The sequence below is a fragment of the Moschus berezovskii genome, chromosome 3, assembly GCF_049115385.1.
Source record: "Moschus berezovskii isolate FMDL1 chromosome 3, NW_MosBer_1.0, whole genome shotgun sequence".
Taxonomy (NCBI): Eukaryota; Metazoa; Chordata; class Mammalia; order Artiodactyla; family Moschidae; genus Moschus; species Moschus berezovskii.
In genome coordinates this window covers 22322487-22346883 of record NC_142462.1, presented here as the reverse complement: position 1 = coordinate 22346883, position 24397 = coordinate 22322487, and the positions used below count along the sequence as shown (strand labels likewise).

Here is a 24397-nt window from a genome sequence, read left to right as displayed (position 1 = left end):
ATCCCTCGTTGGGGAACTAAGAGTCTTCAAGCCACATGGCGCAGCCAGAAAAAAAAACAAAAAAAACACTCCTATACTTACCTTGGTGTTATCATGTCTGGTTGTGACCCTGGAACTGCATCAGCCTTCTGCAAACCATAAAATGAAAAGTGTTAGTCACTCAGTCGTGTCCAACTCTTTGTGATCTATGGATTGTAACCCACTAAGCTTCTCTGTCCATGGGATTCTCCAGGCAAGAATACTGGAGTGGGTAGCCAGTCCCTTCTCTAGGGGATCTTCCCAACCTAGGAGTCAAACCCTACATTGAAGGGAGATTCTCTACATCTGAGCCACCAGGGAAGCCCCCCAGGAATCATGAAGAGTGCCAGCTAATGGCAAATGCAGTAGGCTCAGAGTGGATACACAGTAAATTGAAATAACTTGCAGTTCTTCAAGGGCTTCCCTGGTGGTTCAGATGGTAAAAAATTGGCCTGCAATGTAGGAGTCCCTTGTTTGACCCCTGGGTTGGGAAGATCCCCTGGAGAAGAGACAGGCTACCCACTCCAGTATTCTTGCCTGAAAAATCCCATGGATAGAGGAACCTGGCGGGCTACAGTCCATGGGATCACAGAGTTGGCCTTCAGGACTTCAGAGGCAGCTTCGGAGGCTGTTCTACCTCTTGAGTATGTACTTAGTGTTAATTCACTAAATGCATCCTAATTGTTTACACCTGTTTTAACCATTCTCTGATGCTTGCTTTAAAAAAAAATAAAATAAAAATGGCTGCATATGCTTATTCTTTATATATACATTTACTTAGTCATAACCTGAAAGCTCTTCCTTTGTTTTTATGCTGCTGCTGCTGCTGCTAAGTCACTTCAGTCGTGTCGGACTCTGTGCAACCCCAGAGACAGCAGCCCACCAGGCTCCCCCATCCCTGGGATTCTCCAGGCAACAACACTGGAGTGGGTTGCCATTTCCTTCTCCAATGCATGAAAGTGAAGTCGAGATGACACTAAATGGTGATTTTAATTACTTAGCATGTTTGTAAGATTCTTTGAAACCATGTGAAACCCAGATGTCCCATTCACTTCCACAGTGGTCACGCTGCACTTGAACCATCAAATAATGGTGCTCCAAGCCCTTTCCCTATTTTTCCTGGAGGTACGGGCCTTTCCCAGGAGCCCTGGCCCAAGCACCCCGGGGAATCCCACAGGAATGCTGTGCTGCTCCAATCTGCTGTGTCTGTGTGTCCTCAGTCAGCTTGTCAGCCCCCAGTCTGCCTGGCTGCTTTCTGCATCCCTCACCAGCCTGTAAGGGAGGAGAGTCAGAATACAGATGTGCGAGTCCTGATGGAATTCACTCCAGATAGTGATACTTTCAGAGCCTACTTCTGGAGGATGCCCCTCTCCTCCATACCCAGCGGGACCCCTTGTCACAGAGATGGCTTCACTCTCCTACCTGGGGGTGCCAGGGCCCCATTGTGCCTCCCCCTAAGGTTCTCAGAGAAGACTGAAGTCTTACTTGTCCAAGGGGAAGCTGTGCTGGAGACGCAGTCCACCTACCAGGAAGATTAGCACTCACTTTATTTTTGTTTGAGTGAATTAATTTTAGTTGGAGGATAGTTACACTATTGGGATGGCTTTTGCCATACATCAGTATGAATTAGCCGTAGGCATACATGTGTCCCCCCAGCATCTTGAAACCCCTCCCACCTCCCTCCCACCCCATCCCTCGAGGTTGTCACAGAACACCGACTTTGGGTGCCCTGCGTCATACATCAAACTCCCACTGGCTGTTTGTTTTACATATGGTAATGTATGTTTCAATGCTATTATTCTCTCATATTGTCCTATCCGTTCCTTCTCCCACTGAGTCCAAAAGTCTGTTCTTTATGTCTGTGTCTCTTTTGCTGCCCAGTAAGTAGGATTTTCAGTACCATCTTTCTAGATTTCATATATATTACTTTATAATACCCAGCACTTTAGCTCCTCCGCTCTCCCTTCTGCCTCCTTTCCAGAATATGTTCTTGCTTCTGAATAATCAAAGACCTACTCAAGTGCTTTTCTGAGGTCAAAGGAGCAATTTCTCCCCAAAGATGAATTCAGAACTTACTTTGAAGGTCATTTCCTACATTTTGGCTGTCAAGGTTTTCAAAGATGTGAAAATTGAGTTTTTGCTGAACCACCACTTTGCACAAGGATCAGGTGCTCTCTGAGGGGTGGTGGTCAGCACGGGGTTAGGGGTTCTGAAGACAAAGCTGGAAAGAAAGCGGCCCCCAGACTGCCATATCAGACCTTTCACAAAGAGCACCAAAACTGGACCTCAAAGACTCTAGAGCCAGAGCATCCCTTGGGGTTTGAAAACGGGTTTATCTCATCTCTCCCGCAGCAGTAGAACTCAGCGATTTCCTCGCCAGCTGCAGAGCCACTCTCTGGGTCTGGCCTTACTTAGTCTCCCCGCTGCTCATTGTCTGTCTCCTTCCACATTCCCCAGTTCAGATATCAGGAGAGAGAACTTGACTGGCCTAGTTCATCAAAGCCTTTTGTGTTTGAGTTGAGTTCCTATTATACCAGATGACCTCACAGGTTATTGACCCAGATGGAATGACTCCCTCGGGTCGGGTGTCAACCCCAGGTCTAATCAGCTCTATTGACAGCATGGAGGTGGGGATAAGAGGCCAGGTCTCCACAAAGCCACTCCTCTTCGGGAAACAGGCTGTGGTTACTCCTTCAGCAGAGGCTGTGAGTGGGGCAGTTTCCCTGAAAGGAGCCTGTTGGGTCTGGTCAGGGTAATTATGTTGCAGTGTAGCTATGTGGTGGCTTCCCTAGTCACTCAGTGGTAAAGGATCCTCCTGCCAGTGCAGGAGATGCAAGCTTGATCCCTGGGTCAGGAAGATCCCCTGGAGAAGGAAGTGACAACCCATTCCAGTATTCTTGCTTAGAAAATCCCATGGACAGCGGAGCCTGGCAGGTTGCATTCCATGGGGTCTTAAGGATTGGACGCAACTAAACAACAAAGTGGCATCTGGTCCCATCACTTTGTGGGAATTAGATGGGGAAACAGTGGAAACAGTGTCAGACTTTATTTTTTTGGGCTCCAAAATCACTGCAGATGCTGATTGAAGCCATGAAATTAAAAGACGCTTACTCCTTGGAAGGAAAGTTATGACCAACCTAGATAGCATATTAAAAAGCAGAGACATTACTTTGCCAACAAAGGTCCGTCTTGTCAAGGCTATGGTTTTTCCAGTGGTCATGTATGGATGTGAGAGTTGGACTGTGAAGAAAGCTGAACACAGCAGAATTGATGCTTTTGAACTATGGTGTTGGAAAAGACTCTTGAGAGTCCCTTGGACTGCAAGGAGACCCAACCAGTCCATTCTAAAGGAGATCGGTCCTGGGTGTTCATTGGAACGACTGATGCTAAAGCTGAAACTGCAATACTTTGGCCACCTCATGCAACGAGTTGACTTACTGGAAAAGACTGATGCTGGGAGGGATTGGGGGCAGGAGGAGAAGGGGACGACAGAGAATGAGATGGCTGGATGGCATCACCGACTCTGTGGACATGAGTTTGAGTGAACTCCGGGAGTTGGTGATGGACAGGGAGGCCTGGCGTGCTGTGATTCATGGGGTCGCAGAGAGTCGGACACGACTGAGCGACTGAACTGAACTGAACTGAAACAACAAAGTGGTAGAATGCAGTCCCTTCTACAGGGAAAACAAGGAAGGCTGCCTTTTCATTAATGATTGATATCCACATTCTGACCTCATCAGGTTGTCCTTCCTGGGCCTCTGTTTCTTTTTCTTTCTTTCTTTTTTTAACTTTTTATTTTGTGTTGGGGTACAGCTGATTAACAAGCAGTGTTGTGTAGTTGCATGTATACAACACAGGGACTCAACTGTACATATACATGTATCCATTCTCCCCCAAACTCTCCTCCCATCCAGGCTGCCACACAACATTGAGCAGAGTTGGATGTCAGTTCTTCATCTGCAAAATGAAACAGTTTATCTTAGTGATTTCTAAATACCTTTCACTCAGGGCTGATCCCAGTTTTGTAAGTCCAGGCTTATATAGTATTTGGAACACTCTTTAGGAAAAAAAAGCCTACAAAATTAGGTGTGAGGTCTTTGAAGAGGCCCTGACTCAAGCTTGCTTCATTTCATATAAATCCATCTCTGTTTAAATGCATTGTAGACTTAGGATATTTTCAACTTACAAAGACTTTGTCAAGATGTAACTGCAGTGTAAGTCAAGATTAAGATCTGTAATACATTCTTCAAGGTGCATCCATGCTTCAAAGACAGTAGCAGTATATCTCAGCTAATGTGCATCTTCAGGCTCTTGATACGTTATAGCTTATATTTGTTGAGTTTGTACTTGTTGTTACCATTGTATTGCACTATATCTGCCTCTTTACACAACATGGATCAGTAGCTCCAAAGAAATACCTAGTAATGTAAAAATTGAGACAAACATATTGATGTAATAATTCAGGACATCTAACTTTATAAATAACAGTGAACAGAGCTCCAAAGGCAGGGTGGGTAGGAGTGGATTGTGATGTATATTTGCTGGTTGGGTTTCACACAAGCAACCAAAAAGGAAAAGTTCTGAAAGGAAATATGGGATTATGGAAAAACTAGACTTAACCAACTCATCAGAGTTGGGGCAAGAACAATTACGGGTTTTTTCGTGATATTTTCTCCGTAATGTCCAATGGTACATCTGTTCAACTTACGGGGAGAGGGGTATACCCAAGAATAAGACAAAATGATGCTCTGTTTCTAGTACAAAGTTAATGAATTTTAGTAGCAAAACAGGAAAACAGTAGAATGGGAAAGACTAGAGATCTCTTCAAGAAATTAGAGATACAAAGGGAACATTTCATGCAAAGATGGGCTCAATAAAGGACAGAAACTGTTAGGACCTGGCAGACAAGATTAAGAAGAGGTGGCAAGAATACACAGAACTGTATGAAAAAGATCTTAATAACCCGGATAACCATGATGGTGTGGTCACCCACCTTGAGCCGGACATCCTGGAGTGTGAAGTCAAGTGAGCCTTAAGAAGCATCACTATGAACAAAACTAGTGGAGGTAATGGAATTCCAGATGAGCTATTTCAAATCCTAAAGGATGATGCTGTTAAAGTGCTGCACTCAATATGTCAGCAAATTTGGAAAACTCAGCAGTGGCCACAGAACTGGAAAAGGTCAGTTTTCATTCCAATCTCAAAGAAAGGGAATGCCAAAGAATGTTCAGTCCACCATACAATTATGTTCATTTCACATACTAGTAAATTTATACTCAAAATCCTTCAAGCTAGGCTTTAGCAGTACATGAACCAAGAACTTCCAGATGTACAAGCTGGGATTAGAAAAGAAAGAGGAACCAGAGATCAAATTGCCAACACTCATTGGATCATGGAGAAAGTAAGGGAATTCCAGAAAAACATCTATTTCTGCTTCATTGACTACACTAAAGCCATTGATTGTGTGGATCACAGCAAACTGTGGAAAATTTTTAAAGAGATGGGAATACCAGGCCACCTTACTAGTCTCCTGAGAAACCTGAACATGGGTCAAGCAGCAGCAGGTAGAACTGGACATGGAACAACTGACTGGTTCAAATTTGGGAAAGGAGTACAACAAGGCTACATATATTGTTGCCCTGCTTATTTAACTTACATTCAGAGTACATCGTGCGAACTGCCAGGCTGGATGAGTCACAAGCAGGATTCAAGATTGCTGGGAGAAATATCAATAACTTCAGATATGCAGACGATACCACTCTAATGGCAGAAAGTGAGGAGGAAGTAAAGAGCATCTTGATGAGGGTGAAAGAAGAGAAGGAAAAAACTGGCTTAAAGCTCAACATTCAAAAAACTAAGATTATGGCATCCAGCCCCACCACTTCATGGCAAATAGATGGGGGAAAATGGAAACAGTGACAGACTTTATTTTCTTGGGCTCCAAAATCACTGTGGATGCTGACTGCAGCTGTGAAATTAAAAGATTCTTGCTCCTTGGAAGGAAAGCTGTGACAAAGCTAGATAGCATATTAAAAAACAGAGAGATCACTTTTGCTGACAGATGTCCATATAGTCAAAACTATGGTTTTACCAGCAGTCATGTATGGATGTTAGAGTTGGACCTTAAAGAAGGCTGAGCGCCAAAGAATTGATGCTTTCAAATTGTGGTGCTGAAGAAGACTCTTGAGAGAGTCCCTTGGACGGCACGGAGATCAAACCAATCAATACTAAAGAAAATGAACCCTGGATATTCATTGGAAGGACTGATGCTGAAGCTTCAATACTTTGGCCACCTGGTGCAAAGAGCTGACTCACTGGAAAAGACCCTGATGCTGGGAAAGATTGAAAGCAAAAGGAGAAGAGGGTAGCAGAGGATGAGATCATTAGGTAGCATCACTGACTCAATGGACATGAATTTGAGCAAACTTTGAGAGATCATGAAGGACAGAGGAACTTGGTGTGTTGCAGTCCATGGGGTTGCAAAGACTTGAACACGACTTAGTGAATGAACAACAACATAGTCATATTGATAAAGGCATTTGCACCATTGTTCATGCTTTTTGAGTAAACCCGGTCCATACTTTATCAACTCAGAACTGAGAAGCTGTGTTCTTTAAGGAATCAATGTGAAGAATGCAACTTGCAATGCCACCTCTCTTGGTTTTTTTTTCCTCTTGACTTTTTGCTGTTTTATTGTTGTTCAGTTGCTCAGTCGTTCCCTTGGTATCTCCTGTTTTCTTGAAGAGATCTCTAGTCTTTCCCGTTGTATTGTTTTCCTCTATTTCTTTGCCTTGTTCAGTTGAGAAGGCTTGCTTACCTCCCTTTACTATTCTCTGGAACTCTGCATTCAGTTGTGTATATATTTCTCTTTCTCCCTTCCCTTTCACTTCTCTTCTTTCCTCAGCTATTTGTAAAGCCTTCTCAGACATCCACTTTGCCCTCTTGCATTTCTTTTCCTTTTTGATGGTTTTGGTCACTGCCTCCTGTACAGTGTTACAAACCTCCATCCATAGTGCTTCAGGCACTCTGTCTACCAAATCTGATCCCTTGAATCTATTTATCACCTCCTCTGTATAATCATAAGGGATTTGATTTAGGTCATACTTGAATGGCCTAGTGGTTTTCCCTGCTTTCTTCAATTTAAGTCTGAAGTTTGCAATAAGGAGTTGATGATCTGAACAAGCTCCAGGTCTTATTTTTGCTGACTGTATAGAACTTCTCCATCTTTGGATACAAAGAACATAATCAGCCTGATTTAGGTGTTGACCATCTGATGATGTCCTTGTGTAAAATCATCTCTTGGGTTGTTAGAAAAGTGTGTTTGCTAGGAGCAGCATGTTCTTTTGACAAAACTGTTAACCTTTGCCCTGCTTCATTTTGTACTCCAAGGCCAAACATGCCAGTTATTCCGGTTATCTCTTGACTTCCTACTTTTGCATTATAATGTCAAATGATGAAAGGGACATCTCTTTTTTTTTTGGTGTTAATTCTAGAAAGTGTCATAGGTCTTCATAGAATTGGTGAGTTTCAGCTTCTTCTGCATCGATGGCTGGGGAATAGACTTGGATTACTATGATGTTGAATTGTTTGCCTTGGAAACAAACCAAGATCATCCTGTCATCTTTGAGACAGTACTTGCACCCAAGTATTGCATTCAGGACTCTTGTTGACTCTGAGGGATACTCCATTTCTTCTGAGGGATGATTACCCACAGTAGTAGATATGATTGCTATCTGAATTAAATTCGCCTGTTCTCATCCATTTTAGTTCACTGATTCCTAAGGTGTTGATGTTCAGTCTTGCCATCTCCTTGCTTGACCACTTCGTTACTGGGAAACGTGAACAATGGTGCCAATTCCTTTATCATTATGACTTTGTACTTTCCCAACACCTAATGAAGGGAACAGTTGATGATACACAGTTTAGCACAACTTAAAACCATATTTAAGCACTGCAATAGACTGTAAAATATTAGAGCCCACTGTCACAAAAGACTGGATTGGAATATGCTTTCCACCATGCCCTAAGTGGACACAGTTCTCCAGCTTTTTTTCAGTGTGAAATGCCAGCCAGTTGGCTGGTGAACTGGCAGTGGGCTTCAGTTATAAATATCTCCACAGTGTTGGTTCATGCTCAGTTTGAAAAGGAAGGCATTATTTTTGCTCTTCTTCTATTCTTTTAATGTGTTTGGCAAATGGTAGACATAATTTTTGAAGAATCTGAAACGTAGTTTTTGTCATGTTTTCATGGTTGCCATCTCTGTTGTTTTCACCCTTCCCCCAGTGAATACTTTTATTAATGCCCATGTGTATGTTCACATCAGAATTGAAGCAAAAATATGGAGGGTTCCCACATAGCCCTCCCTTACCGAACACTAGCCTCCCTCACCAGTAGGATCCTGGATCAGAGTGGTATAGTTGTCATAATCAATGAACCAACATTGATACATTATCAGCCAAAATCTGCCATTTACAGTAGAGTTCACTCTTTGTGTTACAGATTATATGGGCTTCAATAAATGTATAATGTCATGTATTTACCATTATAGTATCATATGGAATAGTGTCACTAAACCAAAAGAAGAAGTCAAATAAAGGAACTAATAAAATACAGTAGAGAAATAAAACATAAAATAAAATTCTTATACTAATTGTGAACTAAAGTATGACAGAGTTGAGACCAAATGACCAATAAATGTAAATGGGCTTAACTCACCTATTTAAAGAAAAGATTTTCCACTGGACTCACCAAGGAAAATTCAACTATATGCTGTATTTAAAATAAAATTTGTAAAGTCAAAACGACCCAATGATGTTAAATAAAAGAACCCAGACGCCAAAAAGATAATGTAACAGGCTTTAATGGTTAGGCGCCCCAGGGCGGGATTCCCGGACCTAACAAAGCTAGGTCGGGGAAGTCTGCGCGAACAAAAGCAAGAGGCAACTTATATAGCTTCACAGTAAGGGGCAGCGAAATTTTTCCCGAATGAGGCAAGGTTTGGAATGGTGGTCTCTCACAGGGCAGTTAGCCGGCGGGGCGGGGAGACCAGGTTGGTTGCCCGGTCTGCTCAAGGTTGTGCTGACGCAGCGGAATAGTTCTCGCTGTTTCTGGGCAGAATGCTGTTTCTGGGACGGGGGAGCCTGGTGGGCTTCCGTCTATGGGGTCACACAGAGTCGGACACGACTGAAGTGACTTAGCAGCAGCAGCAGCTGTTTCTGGACAGGAGGTTAGGAGGGGGAGGTTAGGAGAGGGTTGATTTCCACCAGGAACCGACACCTCAAGGACACTCCAGCAGTCGGGGAGGGAATGAGAAAATAGAGCACAGTAGTCAGAGTCCAGCGGGACTTTTTCCCGAAGGCGGGAAAGGGAAGATGGGGAGGAGAAGTCCAACAATGGCCACTGAGGTCCGACCTTGCAAAATTGTTAATAAAGGCTAAAAATAAGGAATAAGCAAAGAGTTACCAAGCAAGTAGAAATAATGTTAATAAGAAAGCAGATGTAGAATATCTATATAACTTAAAAAAAAACCTTTTAGGTGAAAAAAGGACACTTTTTAATGCTAAAAGCCAAAATTTACAATGGACATAAAACATTTATGGGTATCTAGGTACTAAAATCCCATGGATGGAGGAGCCTAGTAGGCTGCAGTCCATGGGGTCGCTATGAGTCGAACATGACTGAGCGACTTCACTTTCACTTTTCACTTTCACACATTGGAGAAGGAAATGGCAGCCCACTCCAGTGTTCTTGCCTGGAGAATCCCAGGGACGGGGGAGCCTGGTAGGCTGCCGTCTATGGGGTCGCACAGAGTCGGACACGACCAAAGTGACTTAGCAGCAGCAGCAGCTACTAAATTATTCAGCAACCACTTTTAGAAAGTAAAATTTACAAGAAATGCAAAGGGAAACACGGAAGAAAAAGCCTACTAATAGAAAAATTTAACATAATACTCTCAATGTAAGACAAATCAAGTTAAAAAAGTAAACATGTTGAAGATTTAAACAGCATAATCAATAAGGATATATATCACACTCTACACTCAGACAACAGAAAATACACTTTCTTCTTTTTTAAAAACTTTTTATTTTGTATTGGAGTATAGTCAGTTAACAGTGTTGTGATAGTTTCAGGTGGATAGCAAAGGGACTCAGCCAGACATATACATGTATCCATTCTCCCCCAAACTCCCCTCCCATCCAGGCTGCCACATAACACTGAGCAGAGATCCATGTGCTGCATGGTGGGTCTTTCTTGTTTATCCACTTTAAATACAGCAGAGTGTACATGTCCATCCCGAACTCCCTAACTGTCCTTTCCCCCCATCCTTCACACTTTTTAAGTAAACATGAAACATTCACCAAAAAGAAAAGATCCTGCGTAAATTGAATTTCTTGAAAATAATAATGAAAAATACCACATAACAGAATCTGTGGGATATATATAAAGCAATGATCAAAGGAATATTCAAAGCCTTAAACACTTAATAAAAGTTAAAGAGGGCAATAAGTAAATTCTCAATTTAAAAAGCTAGAAAAGGAACAAGAAATAAACTAGAATACAGCAAAACAAGGAAAAGCATAAAGATAACATTGAAATTGAGAACAAAAAAACAATAAATCTAATGAATAAATTAATTATATAAGCCATTACCTAACTCAGGAAAAAAGGGAGAATGCACACATACACAAATAATTTCCTAGAAAATTAGTTTACCAAAATTGACTTTATTAGATTTGCTTATACAAAAAAAACTTCCTTAGAAGAAATAGAAACAGTCATTAAGGAACAAGAAAAGCACCAGGACCAGAAAGTTTTACAGGGAAATTATGCCAAAACTTCAAAGGCCAAATGGTCCCATAAATGCTCCATAAATCGTTCAAGAGTATTGTGAATGAAGGAAATCTTTTTAATTGTTTTTACTGTGAAAATATAATTTCAATACCTAAACCTGATAGAAACAGTACAGAAAATTATAGACCAGTATCACTTACGAGTATGAATATAAAATTTCTAAATAAAAGAGAATAGAATCCGATAATACATGAAGAAAATAATATACCACGACCAGGTGGGATTTATCCAAGGAATATCAGGATGACTCTATATGAGGTAATCAATTAATTTAATAGCCCTATAAATAGATCTGAGGAAGAAAATCATATAATTATCTTTATAGATTCTGAAAGCCTTTTACAATTGTCAACACTCATTCCTGGTAAAGTCACTCAAGGAAAAGGAATTGACAGACATTTTCTGAAAATATATAGTTTTGTCAAGTATAAATATTCATTAGTCTTAAGGCCAGCCTGAGGCGGAAACCCTAGCACTGTTTCCACTGAGATTAGAAGCAAAGCAAGATTACCAGCTGTCCTATTATCTTTCAACAATGTACTAGAAATGTTAGCCAATACAAGTAGACACGAGAAACCAGTTAGAGGCATAAGAATGGGAAAGGTAAAGCTGTCTCTATTTGCAGATGATATATTAATAATTATGGACCTAGCAAGTCCTAAAGAATTAATGATAAAACCAAATAAAATAATAAGAGATTCAGAAAGCAGCAAGCTATATAAGAATATACAAACATAGAGAAAACTGTATTTACAATAGCAACAGTCCTTTGGGTCACAAAGAGTCAAACATGACTGAAGAGACTTAGTACACACATACGCACACACACACACACGAAAAAGATAAAATACTTAAGAATATATTTGACATGGAAATATGCAAAATCTTTATAAGGAGAACTGTAAAACATTCCTGAAAGATAAAAATAACTTGACAAGTAATATAATCACAATGAAGAGGGGTGGAAGAAGCAATCCATGATAACTCTGATCGCAGTATTGCAACAACATGCTCTTGGGCTCAAAACAAAATAACGCTGAACAGATATTGAACTCTAGTTAGCAGACCTCTCTTTCTGCAGAAGCATAGGTTAGCAATTCTGAAATCATATTTTGTATGTTCTAAGGTTGAGCAAATAAGTTGTGGATAGTGGGAGTCAGGTTTTGTATTTTGAGAGAGGGAAGCTGCAGTCAGAGTAAAAGAGAAAAATAGAATGAACTCTGCAGTCTTGGATTGGAATTGGAGATATAGGTGTGAACTCGAGTTCTAATACATATATGTACGTATGCACATACGTATGTAGTAACTAGATACAGGTCTGCATGGATTATAGTATCTGTATTGAACACATGACTGTATGTGTAGATGACATATTTGTCTATATGTATGTGTAAACACTCCCCAGCTCTGTCCTCTGAGAAGGCACTTGAAGCAGTTGCACCCCAGCCACAGTGAGCACACCTGGAGCCAAGATCTTTGTTTCTATACACCCAAATTTTCCACTTAAAAGGAAATAGAGAATAATCCTCAAAGAAATGATTGAGGCAGGTAAAGTATTAGAACCTTGTTATGCCCCAAAGTAAGAATGTGCCTATGATAGCGATATGTCAGAATGGCAGAGGATCCAGTTTTAAGGAACTCCAATTGACCAAATCTGGGATGATGTAATCATTAAAATACTAATTTAAGCTCTTTCCCGGCTGGAGCTATGGAGGGTGCAGAAGAGAATACAAAGAAGGTTCCTGCTATGCCCTTTAGAAAAAGCAAAAGAATTTCACAGAGCTTAATAAGATCAAGCACCTGAGAAAGAAGTTTGCCCCAAAGATGCTTTGAAAGGCAGGGAGGAAGCTTATCTATGAAAAAGCTAAGCATAACCACAAGGAATACAGGCAGATGTACAGACCTAAAATTCGGTTGGCTAGGATGGCACGAAAAGCCGGCAACTTCTATGTACCCGCAGAACCCAAATTGACATTTGTTGTCAGGATCAGCGGAGAAGGCAATGGCAAGCCACTCCAGTACTCTTGCCTAGAAAATCCCATGGATGGAGGAGCCTGGTAGGCTGCAGTCCGTGGAGTCGCTAAGGGTCGGACACGACTGAGCGACTTCACTTTCACTTTTCACTTTCACACATTGGAGAAGGAAATGGCAACCCACTCCAGTGTTCTTGCCTGGAGAATCCCAGGGACGGGGGAGCCTGGTGGGCTTCCGTCTATGGGGTCACACAGAGTCGGACACGACTGAAGTGACTTAGCAGCAGCAGCAGCAGTCAGGATCAGAGGTATCGACAGTGTGAGCCCGAAGTTTCGAAAGGTGCTGCAACTCCTTCGCCTCTGGCAGATCTTCAGTGGCACCTTTGTCAAGCTCAGCAAGGCTTCATTTAACATGCTGAGAATTGTGGAACCATACATTGCATGGGGATACCCAAACCTGAAGTCTGTAAATGAATTGATCTACAAGTGTGGTTATGGCAAAATCAACAAGAAGTGAATTGCCCTGACAGACAACACATTGATTGCTTGATCTCTTGGGAAATACGGAATCATCTGCATGGAGGATCCGATTCATGAGATCTATACCATTGGAAAATGTTTCAAAGAAGCAAACAACTTCCTGTGGCCCTTTAAATTGTCTTCTCCATGAGATGAAATGAAGAAAAAGACCACCCCTTTTGTAGAAGGTGGAGATGCTGGCAACAGGGAAGACCAGATCAACAGGCTTATTAGAAAGATGAACTAATGTATCTACCAGGATTATTTTTGTAATTTGGTCAGTTAATAAACAATTGAAACAAACAAAATACTAATTTAAGTAAATAATGATAGTAAATTTAATACTATTGAATAAAGGCTCCATGTGCTACACCAATATAAATGAACAAGTAAACAAATAATGAAGAAGGGAAAGCTTTAGTATAATAGAAAATACACTAATAAATGTAGAAGGAATGATGGAATTAGAAAATCACCTTCTGCCAAGTCATGATAAAAATAATTTTTACAGGCAAGAATCATCCATGAATGCTTAAACTAATAGATGAAAGTTTGAGACTAGAATAGGCTAATAGAGTTTTGCCAAGAGAACACACTGGTCATAGCAAACACCCTATTCCAACAACACAAGAGGAGACATGGACATCACCAGATGGTCAATACAGAAATCAGATTGATTATATTCTTTGCAGCCAAAGATGGAGAAGCTCTATACAGTCAGCAAAAACAAGACCAGGAGTTGACTGTGGCTCAGATCATGAACTCCTTATTGCCAAATTCAGGCTTACATTGAAGAAAGTAGGGAAAACCACTAGAACATTCAGATATGACCTGAATCAAATACCTTATGATTATACAGTGGAAGTGAAAAATACATTCAAGAGATTAGATCTGATAGATAGAGTGCCTGATGAACTATGGAGAGAGGTTCATGACATTGTACAGGAGGCAGCGATTGAGACCATCCCCAAGAAAAAGAAATGCAAAAAGGCAAAATGGTTATCTGAGGAGGCCTAACAAATAGCTGAGAAAAGACGAGAAGTGAAAGACAAAGGAGAAAAGAAAAGTTATACCCATCTGAATGCAGAGTTCCAAAGAATAGCAAGGAGAGATAAGAAAGCCTTCTTCCATGATCAATGCAAAGAAATAGAGGGAAACAGTAGAATGGGAAAGGCTAGAGATCTCGTCAAGAAAATTAGAGATACTAAGGGAACATTTCATGCAAAGATGGGCACAATCAAGGGCAGAAGCAGTTTGGACCTAACAGAAGCAGAAGATATTAAGAAAAGGTAGCAAGACCTATACAAAAAATATCTAAATGACCCAGATCACTGCAATGGTGTGATCACTCATCTAGAGCCAGACGTCCTGGAATGCAAAGTCAAGTGGGCTTTAGGAAGCATCACTATGAACAAAGCTAGTGGAGGTGATGGAATTCCAGTTGAGTTATTTCAAATCCTAAAAGATGATGCTGTGAAAGTGCTACACTCAATATGTCAGCAAATTTGGAAAACTCAGCAGTGGCCACAGGACTGGAAAAGGTCAGTTTTCATTGCAATTCCAAAGAAAGGCAATGCCGAAGAATGCTCAAACTAATGCACAATTGCACTCATTTCACACTCTAGTAAAGTGATGCTCAAAATTCTCCAAGCCAGGCTGCAACAGTTCATGAACTGTGAATTTCCAGATGTTCAAGCTGGATTTAGAAAAGGCAGAGGAACCAGAGATCAAATTGCCAACATCTGTTGGATCATCACAAAAGCAAGAGAGTTCCAGAAAAACATCTACTTCTGCTTTTTTGACTACGGGAATGACTGTGTGGATCACAACAAACTAGAAACTTCTTCAAGAGATGGGAATACCAGACCACCTGACCTGCCTCTTGAGAAATCTGTATGCAGGTCAGGATGCAACAGTTAGAACTGGACATGGAACAACAGACTGGTTCCAAATCGGTAAAGGAGTACGTCAAGGCTGGATATTGTCACCCTGCTTATTTACTTATATGCAGAGTGCATCATGAGAAATGCTGGACTGGATGAAGCACAAGCTGGAATCAAGATTGCCGGGAGAAATATCAATAACCTCAGATATGCAGATGACACCACCCTTATGGCAGAAAGTGAAGAGGAATTATAAAGCCTCTTGGTGAAAGTGAAAGAGGAGAGTGAAAAAGTTGGCTTAAAGCTCAACATTCAGAAAACTAAGATCATGACATCTGGTCCCATCACTTCATGGCCAATAGATGGGGTAACAATGGAAACAGTGAGAGACTTTATTTCTGGGGGCTCAGAAATCACTGCAGATGGTGATTGCAGCTGTGAAATTAAAACATGCTTATTCCTTGGAAGGAAAGTTATGATCAACCTAGACAGCATATTAAAAAACAGAGACATTTCTTTGCCAACAAAGGTTCATCTAGTCAAAGCTATGGTTTTTCCAGTAATCCTGTATGGATATGAGAGTTGGAGTATAAAGAAAACTGAATGCCGAAGTATTGATGCTTTTGAACCATAGTGTTGGAGAAGACTCTTGAGAGTCCCTTGGACTGCAAGGAGATCCAACCCGTCCATCCTAAAGGAAATCAATCCTGAATACTCATTGGAAGGACTGACACTGAAGCTGAAACTCCAATACTTTGGCCACTTGATACCTCATTTGAAAGGGTCCTGATGCTGGGAAACATTGAGGGCAGGAGGAGAAGTGGATGACAGAGGATGAGATGGTTGGATGGCATCACCAACTCAATGGATCTGAGTTTGAGTGAACTCCAGGAGTTGGTGATGGACAGGGAGGCCTGGCATGCTGCAGTCCTTGGTGTCGCAGAGAGTTGGACATCACTAAGCAACTGAACTGATCCAAACTGTGACTAGGATATTTGCATTGTCTCCAAATAAATTGCAGCAAGCTGCCTTTTATTTACAAAAGGTAAAGTAACTAAGTGGAGAAACCTGACAACACCATCTTAACCAAAATGTTAAGGTTTCCATTGCTCTTAGTGGGGCCATTATGTACTTCTGAATATACTGCATAGAGAAAAAGCCAGAGTCACATTTGTATTATGCTGCCAGAGGTGTGTGACCTTAATCTAATCACGGGGACACAAAGGACAATTTAAAATGTGCAACATTCTATGAAATGCCTGGCCTGTGTAAGAACAGACTCAGGAACCATCAGATTAAAGGAGACTGAAAAGTCATGACAACTGTGTGTGATTTTAGACTTTCTTTTGCTATAAAAATATCATTGGGACACTGGACAAAATCTCAATGAGATTTTATAGGTTAGATAATATTTCAGTGTTAATTTCCTGATTTTGACAATTTACCATTTACATAAGAGGATCCCTTATTTTTAGGAAATACACATTGAAATAGTAATAAAGGAACATTATAATCCACAACTTAAACAGTTTGGGAAAAATATGTGTGTTTATGTGCATTCAGGAAAAGGAAAGACAGTTCAGTAAATGTTAGCATTATGAGAATCTAGGTGAAGTGTTGGAGAAGGCAATGGCAAGCCACTCCAGTACTCTTGCCTAGAAAATCGCATGGACAGAGGAGCCTGGTAGGCTGCAGTCCATGGGGTCGCTACTAGTCGGACACGACTGAGCGACTTCACTTTCACTTTTCACTTTCACACATTGGAGAAGGAAATGGCAACCCACTCCAGTGTTCTTGCCTGGAGAATCCCAGAGATGGCGGAGCCTGGTCGGCTGCCATCTATGGGGTCGCACAGAGTCGGACACAACTGAAGCGACTTAGCAGCAGCAGGTGAAGTGTATCTAGGGTTACAAAGAATTCTTCCAGCTATTCTGAAAGTCTGAAGTTATGTTTGATGACTTCATGGTTTGAACTTTGGTACACTCTTTTATAATGTTATTCAAATTAAGAAATTAAGCATTAGCATGATGGAATGGCACTGAAAAAAGTGACCATTAATTCTGCATATGATGTCATATTTAAATTGTAACCATGAGTGCAGCTGGCACAGTAGTAAAAGAATCCGCCTACCAATATAGGAAATGCAGGAGATACAGGTTTGATCCCTGGAGTTGGGAAGTTCCCCTAGAGAAGGGAATGGCTACCCACTCCAGTATTCTTGCCTGGACGATCCCATGGACAGAGGAGCCTGGAGTCCATGGGGTTGCAAAGAATCAGACATGACTCAGCACACACTTTTAAAAACATGATTGCAGTAGTCACAGTAAAGTGCAAGCATATGTCTTTGCGACTGTAGTAAAACCTGGTTTGTGTCTTTCAGGTGTAATGATCTAGGGTTGGCGGTATCAGCCACATTATGCACCAAGATAGTGATTTCAGTCACTCTCACATAAACGGGAGGAGGGGAGGGCAGATGGGCAGCTATAATCCTGTTAGATTATTGGAGCTTATTATTATTGGAGCTTCCTGAAGTCAGATAATGGTTCCTCACATTTGCTGACTGCTCTGTGGCTATGGAATAAACAACTCTGATGGCCGTTTAGTCATCATTCTACTAGAGTCATGTCCCCGAGGAACACCAGTGCAGTAAAATTTTAGAAGCTAAATGTTTAACTTTCCAGGCTGTCTGTGCAAAACAAAGCAAGGTTCACAGAAGCAAGCTTCCTTGTTCACTAAACACTCAGCCCAGAAGAACTGAGAGATTACACATGTCACTGTGAACCTTGCACTGTCAGATTTATAAACTTCACAAACCAAAAATAGATTCTGTGGTTGATCCCAAAACCTACAGTCTCACGATAAACTCATGGTGGGTGAAACCTTTCAAATGTTAGTTTTAGTTCCTACTCTGTTCCCCTGCATGTGATTGAATCAGGTTGAGCTGATTTGAACCTGGGAGAAGAAATATTGCCTCTGTAGGATTTTCTAGGACCTCTGAAGAAAGATACCAAATAACCAGTTTGGGTAGGTTTCAGGATCCTCCAGGGGGCACCAGAACATTCCAGTGTAGTTGATCACATTTCATTAAGCCCAGAAAGGCTAACAGTTTTACCTTGTTATAATTGATTCACCCACTGTAACTTTCTCAGTTCCACTAACCCTTTTTTCGTACATTTTTTTTTTCTTTTTTTCATACATTTTCTTTTACAACATTTATGAGTTTATGGAGTGTTTCTGCCTCTAAGGAGGCAAAGGAAGGAAAGAGATCATCTCTTGGATGAGCCTTAGAAACCAGAGCCATGTCTCCTCAGGGTAAATATGAATGCTCTCAGCCTACTCTCAGTGTAAGGATTTTCCAAATGTTCCTAATCTGGCTGGGGGTAGGGAGGGAAACTTGAGGAAACTGAGAATTCATTCACTTTCTCAGCTTCAGGCTGTATATAAGCCACCCTGTTATTATCATTATTAATAATAAACAGTGAATGTCAAATAGGCACTTCATGGTGGATTTTTATATGAATTTTATGCAGAAGTGAGGGGTTGCCTGGCTACTGCATAATATTAGTCAGTTCTGATCCAAGAGCACAAAATTCCGACCGGTCTCCCGAGCCTGTCCCTCCAATTAGTGGCTGCTTCATTACGAATAAAGAACCCTCATTACTGTGGGCCTTCAAGTGAAATAGGATCCCCTACCTCTTGAAATCTGCCTTTCTAAGTACAGACGGTTCCCAACTTACCAACAATCCACTTAAGAACCACCAAGGCATTCAGAGGCTGCCTAGACTCCTGCAGCTGCCGCCCGCCCGGGCCCCCTGCCCAGCCCCCCTGCCCAGCTCCCCCCTCTGCCCCTTCATGCCCCTGGTCTGCTCAAGGGAGCTCTGCCCTCCCCCCCTGCAGAGCCAGCTGCCCACCTGCCCGCCAGACTATGGACTCAGAGCTGGGGGTTCAGTGAGGCCTCCGAGCTACCGCTGGTTTTATAGCTGAGCTCAGCTATGGGGTAAATAGGCTTTTGTGGCCTGGCCTGGGAACCGAACCACCATTTATAAAAAAAGAAAAAAGGGAAAAAAAAAAAAAACCTGTCTCCATGGGAGAATGTATTGTGCATTCCCAACAAGGAGCCAACAAACATTAGAATGTCTGTGGAAACTGTCTCTATGCTCCCAGCAGGGCAGAGAGGAGGAGGAAGGGTGGCCCCGTGTCCTGGGTTAGGGTACAACTCTAGCACTAACGCCCTCTCTCCTGCAGCACTGAAGAGCCTTGCAAGCCCTTTAATCTCTCAGCAAAACAGTACGACTGGACTCCATGAGTTAAAAACGTCTTTCTGGTTGACCAGAGGGCTATCCTCATTTCATTCATTCCCCCCTTCATTCATTCACTCACTCACTGGCATTTTATTCCGGATACTGGCTTTGTGCCAGACTCCGGACTAAGTGCGGGCTTCCCAGGTGGTGCTAATGGTAAAGAACCTGCCTGTCAATGCAGGAGACATAAGAGAGAGGGTTCGATCCCCAGGTCGGGAAGTTCCCCTGGAGGAGGACATGGCAACCCACTCCAGTCTTCTTGCCTGGAGAATCCCTTGGACAGAGGAGCCTGGTGGGCTGCAGTCCGTGGGGTTGCAAAGAGTTGACATGACTGAAGCGACTTAGCACACACGCACACTGTTAGGGATACCGTGAGAGAATTCAGATCATGTAGATCCTTGATCTCAGAGTGTTGAGTGCTTGGTAGGGGAGACAGATGTCTAAGCAAATGCTTGTAACATGAGTGCTATATGAGGTGATCACTGGGTATTATGCGGGCTGTCGGGAGGGCGGCATCTAAGTTGATGAAGATTTTCTCAAAGCGGGGGGCCTCCCAGATTTTCTCCTGCCTTGGTTTCTGCTTTCATTCTCGCCTGTCCCTGGTTATCAAGTATGGCTTCTTCATCCGCTGTTCAGACAGTTGAGCTTAGTCCCTGGGCCTCTCCGGGGGAGTCTTTCCTTGCTTCCTGAATCACTGGGAGGTGGAATGCAGGGGACGGGCCTGCCAAAACCATAGGCTTGATTCCTGTGAGCACTGCCCTCAATGCTGCCTTTTTCCCTGCCCTGATGAGCCACTGCCTAAAAGACTCTCTTCCTCTCCTCGGAGCCTTCCCTGCCCTGACCCTGTGGGCTGCCAGTAGTTCTGCTATTCCCTCATATAACAAAGGTCTTCACCCCAAAATGCTTCTTAAGGCCTGGCTGCCTCCTGCTCGCTTGTATCTGTCATCCCTGAACCGCTTCTAACAAAAATCCCTGCCAGGCTACCACCCTTACCCCACCCTGTTGTTGTTGCTGTTCAGTCGCTCAGTCGTGTCTGACGATCCCATGGACTGCAGCACGCCAGGCTCCCCGTCCTTCAGTATCTCCTGGGGTTTGCTCAGGTTCATGTCTGAGTCAGTGAGGCTATCTGGCCGTCTCATCCTCTGCTGCCCACATTCTCCTTTTGTCTTCAGTCTTTTCCAGCATCAAGGTCTTTTCCAATGGGTCGACTCTTTACATGCTCACTATTAAAATAATACAAATGAAGGTGATTCCAAAAGGTGATAGGAGATAGTTGTTCAGGCTTGAATCTTGACTGTCTAACATTGTATCTGACATTAGGAAATTATGTCATTATGAAGGTTCTTAAGCAAGGAGGTGACTCTGGTAAAGCGGTTTGTGGGGAAGATTATTTTGGTAGCTCTATGTAAGCTGCTAAAATGGAAAGGAGGAAATAGATGAGAGATTTCCAGAGTAGAAATGATGAGACTTAGAAACCAAATAAGCATGTCATTATGTGACATGAAATTGTCGCAATCTTTTTTATATTTATTCCTCAGAAGTATTATAGGAATTAGGTGTTCTGTTTATTTTTGTACCCCTGAAAGCAGTTTGATAATCATAACAAGAAATGATGACTCAAAAGCTTTTCATTTAAATAATAAAATACCCAGGAAAGTTTTAGATAATAGTTTTCCAATCCCAGTTGCATCAAGTTCGATTAGGATGTCTTTAATGTAAAAACCTGCCTCACACCATGGTAAGGGACCCATTCTCTTGCCACCTAACACTTTCTGCTTTGTATCATGATTATTTGTAAGCTAGTGCAGCTCCTTTTCCAGACTGAGGTCGTGGAAGAAAGAAGCTGCATCTGATCAGCACAGTGTTTCTTACAGTATTGAACACAGGGCCTTCCATGCCTAGAAGAATAGCAAGCATCAGTTACTGAGTGCTTACTCTGCATCAAGCACTGTGTGTTTGATGTCCATACACTTTATATACCACCTGTATGTCTTTCCTCATTTAATCATAATGATAGCCCTAAAAGGTACCATGTCTCTACTTTGGTACCATTTTTATTAATTTGGAAATTGATGCTTGGGTTAAATGACTTGTTCTAAGTCACAGAGAAGGTAAGTCTAAGTGAAAATATTTGAACCCAAATTTCTGTTACTTCGAAGAATGTACTGTTAACCTTTTCACCCCAGGAGGCTGGTTCTCAGACTTTAGCATGCAGCACAATCGGTCACTTGGAAGACATAAAAATATGGCCAGACCCCATCGTGCTTTCTGATTCAGTAGGTCTTGGTGTGACCCAAGCCTTGCAGGACAAATCAGTTAGTTCAGTTCAGTCACTCAGTCGTATCCGACTCTTTGTGACCCCATGAATCACCAGCACGCCAGGCCTCCCTGTCCATCACCAACTCCTGGGGGTTCACTCAAACTCATGTCCATAGAGTCGGTGATGCCATCCAGCCATCTCATTCTCTGTCGTCCCCGTTTCCTCCCACCCCCAATCCCTCCAGCATCAGAGTCTTTTCCAGTGAGTCAACTCGTCACGTGAGGTGGCCAAAGTATTGGAGTTTCAGCTTTAGCATCAGTCCTTCCAATGAACACCCAGGATTAATCTCCATTAGAATGGACTGGTTGGATCTCCTTGCAGTTCAAGGGACTCTCAAGAGTCTTCTCCAGCACCACAGTTCAAAAGCATCAGTTCTTCGGCAATCAGCTTTCTTCACAGTCCAACTCTCACATCCATACATGACCACAGGAAAAACCATAGCCTTGACTAGACGGATCTTGGTTGGCAAAATAATGTCTCTGTTTTTTAATATACTATCTAGGTTGGTCATAACTTTCCTTCCAAGGAGTAAGCGTCTTTTAATTTCATGGCTTCAATCAGCATCTGCAGTGATTTTGGAGCCCAAAAAAATAAAGTCTGACACTGTTTCCACTGTTTTTCCATCTATTTCCCATGAAGTGATGGGGCCAGATGCCATGATCTTTGTTTTCTGAATGTTGAACTTCAAGCCAAACTTTTCATTCTCCTCTTTCACTTTCATCAAGAGGCTCTTTACTTCCTCTTCACGTTCTGCCATAAGGGTGGTGTCGTCTGCATACCTGAGGTTATTGATATTTCTCCCTGCAATCTTGATTCCAGCTTCTGCTTCTTCCAGCCCAGTGTTCCTCATGATGTACTCTGCATGTAAGTTAAATAAGCAGGGTGACAGTATACAACCTTGACGTACTTCTTTTCCTATATGGAACCAGTCTGTTGTTCCATGCCCAGTTCTAACTGTTGCTTCCTGACCTGCATACAGTTTTCTCAAGAGACAGGTCAGGTGGTCTGGTATTCCCATCTCTTTCAGAATGTTCCACAGTTTATTGTGATCCACACAGTCAAAAGCTTTGGCATAGTCAATGAAGCAGAAATAGATGTTTTTCTGGAACTCTCTTGCTTTCTCCATGATCCAGCGGATGTTGGCAATTTGATCTCTGGTGCCTCTGCCTTTTCTAAAACCTGCTTGAACATCTGGAAGTTCACAGTTTACATACTGCTGAAGCCTGGCTTGGAGAATTTTGAGCATGACTTTACTAGCGTGTGAGATGAGTGCAATTGTGCGGTAGTTTGAGCATTCTTTGGCATTCCCTTTCTTTGGGATTGGAATGAAGACTGACCTTTTCCAGTCCTGTGGCCACTGCTGAGTTTTCCAAATCTGCTGGCATATTGAGTGCAGCACTTTCACAACATCATCTTTCAGGATTTGAAATAGCTCAATTGGAATTCCATCACCTCCACTAGCTTTGTTCATAGTGATGCTCTCTAAGGCCCACTTGACTCCACATTCCAAGATGTCTGGTTCCAGGTGAGTGATCACGCCATTGTGATTATCTTCGTCGTGAAGATCTTTTTTGTACAGTTCTTCTGTGTATTCTTGCCACCTCTTCTTAATATCTTCTGCTTCTGTTAGGTCCATACCATTTCTGTCCTTTATCGAGCCCATCTTTGCATGAAATGTTCCCTTGGTATCTCTAATTTTCTTGAAGAGATCTCTTGTTTTCCCTATTCTGTTGTTTTCCTCTATTTCTTTGCATTGATCGCTGAGGAAGGCTTTCTTATCTCTCCTAGCTCTTTTTTGGAACTCTGCATTCAGATGCTTATATCTTTCCTTTTCTCCTTTGCTTTTCACTTCTCTTCTTTTCACAGCTATTTGGAAGGCCTCCTCAGACAGCCATTTTGCTTTTTTGCATTTGTTTTCCATGGGGATGGTCTTGGTCCCTGTCTCCCATACAGTGTCATGAACCTCCGTCCAGAGTTCATCAGGCACTCTATCTATCAGATCTAGTCCCTTAAATCTATTTCTTACTTCCACTGTATAATCATAAGGGATTTGATTCAGGTCGTACCTGAATGATCTAGTGGTTTTCCCTACTTTCTTCAAGGTCAGTCTGAATTTGGCAGGAGTTCATGATCTGAGCCACAGTCAGCTCCTGGTCTTGTTTTAGCTAACTGTATAGAGCTTCTCCATCTTTGGCTGCAAAGAATATAATCAATCTGATTTCGGTGTTGACCATCTGGTGATGTCCATGTGTAGAGTCTTCTCTTGTGTTGTTGGAAGAGGGTGTTTGCTATGACCAGTGCATTCTCTTGGCAAAACTCTATTAGCCTTTGCCCTGCTTTATTCTGTGCTCCAAGGCCCAATTTGCCTGCTACTCCAGGTGTTTCTTGACTTCCTACTTTTGCATTCCAGTTCCCTAGAATGAAAAGGACATCTCTTTTGGGTGTTCATTCTAAAAGGTCTTGTAGGCCTTCATAGAACCATTCAACTTCGGCTTCTTTAGCATTACTGGTTGGGGCATAGGCTTGGATTAC

General features: G+C 42.1%; 1 protein-coding gene and 1 pseudogene across 11 annotated transcripts in view; both read left to right on the top strand.

Annotated features, from left to right (window-relative positions):
• The window catches only part of ICA1 (islet cell autoantigen 1), a 197982-nt gene that overhangs the window by 89755 nt on the left and 83830 nt on the right, over positions 1-24397 (top strand). The window lies entirely within an intron of this gene.
• Positions 9233-23191, top strand: LOC148778296 (large ribosomal subunit protein uL30-like; annotated as a pseudogene).